This window comes from Ochotona princeps, chromosome 4, assembly GCF_030435755.1.
Source record: "Ochotona princeps isolate mOchPri1 chromosome 4, mOchPri1.hap1, whole genome shotgun sequence".
Taxonomy (NCBI): domain Eukaryota; kingdom Metazoa; phylum Chordata; class Mammalia; order Lagomorpha; family Ochotonidae; genus Ochotona; species Ochotona princeps.
Window position 1 is genome coordinate 35,515,719 of NC_080835.1, and position 2,405 is coordinate 35,518,123.

Here is a 2,405-nt window from a genome sequence, read left to right on the forward strand (position 1 = left end):
TTGGACTGAAAGATTGACTTTTGCATGCACTCAACGCTCACTCATTCCATCTCAGACCTCCCCCAAGATTGTGTGTTGCTGTCTCCCTGGCCACTGAAACTGGTAGCATTCTCCTATGCTCCCTGTACCTGGTGACGCTCCTTGTTGCACAGCCAACAGCTCAGCTCTCTGGGGAACTCATTTGCAGATTTGATTTATGCCTGAGTGAAAATGCTGCAGCCACTTGGATATAGGGTCAATAGTTCGGTGGGGATTTCTGTCCTTTGCTACTCTCTAAGCCCAGCTTGTGAACAATGTGGCAAGCTGGGCCTAATGGCCGCTAATGAAGTCAGCTCTTAGCAGGCATCTTTTTTTGTATTCTCAATCTACTTCAACAGAAACATTTTCTGCCAGTCTAGCATGGCTCAGAGGAATGGATAATGTCTACCTGATGAGAAAGGAGGCGTGGCAGCTTGAATGGGTACACTGTACTCTGAGCATAGACATCATAACAAAGGAAACATACCTCAGTCCTTCCTCAAATGACACATGGAAACACAGATTAGCATCTCCCTATAAAACAAAGGGCTGGGGCTAGGAACAAGTTAGGTTCACCGCAAATCCGTGATAGTATCAGAACTTAAAGTTGGACCTAGCTACATTATAAAGATTTAGTTATTGATTTCAAAGGCAGAACATCAAAGAGAAAGTAAGAGGCAGAGGGGGAGAGAGAAATATCTTCCATCCATTAGATCAATCCCCAACAGGCTACAACAGCCAGATGTGGTCCAGGCTGAAGCCAGAAGTCAGGAACCCCATGCCACTGCTCAGCATTGGTGGTGGGAGCCCAAATATTTGGGCAATTTTCAGCTGCCTCTTCAGGTGCGTTATCTAGAAGCTGTAATGGAAGCAAGGCATGCTATTTGTTGGAATTTACATTTGTAGATCTATGTTTGGAATTCTATAACCATACACATATGAAGTCATCACTAGGTACGACATCAAAAAGAACAACATTATATGTCTATAAAATCTTTATTTTTTTCTTTTAGAAACTGGTGTTTATTTTTCATCAACTTCACTCCATCTCTGCTTTAAAGACTGCAGATGACTTACGATCACGTGGTGGTTGTTCCTATCCATCCAGTGGCCTGAGCTGTGGGGGCCGCAGACCAGTCTTCAGTGGCAGGCTGGGCACTCCAGTCTTCAGTGGGGAACAGCTGGATGGTCACAGAAGGCACCTTCACACCCTCAGAGCAGTCTGCAACCTCGGGCTTGGTAGCCAAGAACTCGGGAGCAGGGGCGGTCCATTCACCCTGGAACTCCTCCTTGGTCACTGTCTTTTCAGCCACAGCCTGTTCTTCTTTTTTCAATCTCTTTAAGATCACGGTAGAAGTAGAGATCAGGCATGGCCTCCCACGGGTGTTCACGGGAGACGGTGCTGTTCATGCACAGAACATCCCGGGCCAGCATCCACTACATCAAACCCACGGAGTGGGCTTCCTCGTTGTTGCACGGGATGACATTGTACACGTAGCACAGAGGAGAGTTCATGTTGCACAGAACGATGGTAGGCAGGTTCACGTACGATGCCTCTATGAGGGGCTGATTGTCGGCCCTGGGATCTGTCACCACCAGGAGCCGCGGCTCCCGGAAGGTGGCCTGGATCTGGTTACTGAAGGTGCCAGGAATGAAGCGCCAGCGATGGGAGTAGCTCCAGTGGCAGCAGCAAACTTCAGCACAGCCCTCTGGCCAGTGTTCCCGGAGGAGATTACGCTGATGTCCGCAGGGTTCTCGATGGCCACGATGACCCACGCCGCCAGCAGGAGCTTCTCCCAGTTCTTCTTGAGGTTGATGATGTAGATGCCATGGCTTTTCCTTTTGTAGATGTACTGCTCCATGTGGAAGTTGATGTTGGTGCCTCCCAGGTGGGTTCCTGCAGCAAGGAATTTGAGGACCTCCTCCGCCTTCCTCTGCAGGACGTCAAGGGCTCAGGACATCCTGATATCTTCCCTGTAAAGTTACACCGGGAATGAATGACAACGCCGTGTGGACCCCTCGACAAGAGCACGGAAGATGATGTGTCTCTAAAATCTTCGAGTACAATTAGCATTAAATGCCTATCGTAATGATCGTTAATATTGAGTGAATCTCCATACCATAGTCATGTTAAATAGGACACACACATTCAAACTGATGTCTTAACTCTTAGGCAAATATCTGCCACATAATAATATTTTAAAGACTATAAAATCATGCAACCCGACAACTAAACCAGGTGCTTGGAAAACGAATGGCTTTAGAAAAATATATAAATACTTTTTTAAAGTAATAGATAATTACAATTCAGCATAAAAATAGCTTCAGGATTTTTTCTTTCTGTTATTTTCCTTTTTTTCCCCAGGACAATTCTATTGATTTTATAA

General features: G+C 46.3%; 1 pseudogene across 1 annotated transcript; it reads right to left on the minus strand.

Annotated features, from left to right (window-relative positions):
• Window positions 1-1,086: 1,086 nt before the first annotated feature.
• LOC101520339 (small ribosomal subunit protein uS2-like) lies at window positions 1,087-1,994 on the minus strand (annotated as a pseudogene). Its single transcript, XR_192109.2, has one exon. The product of XR_192109.2 is annotated as a small ribosomal subunit protein uS2-like (transcript).
• Window positions 1,995-2,405: the final 411 nt, after the last annotated feature.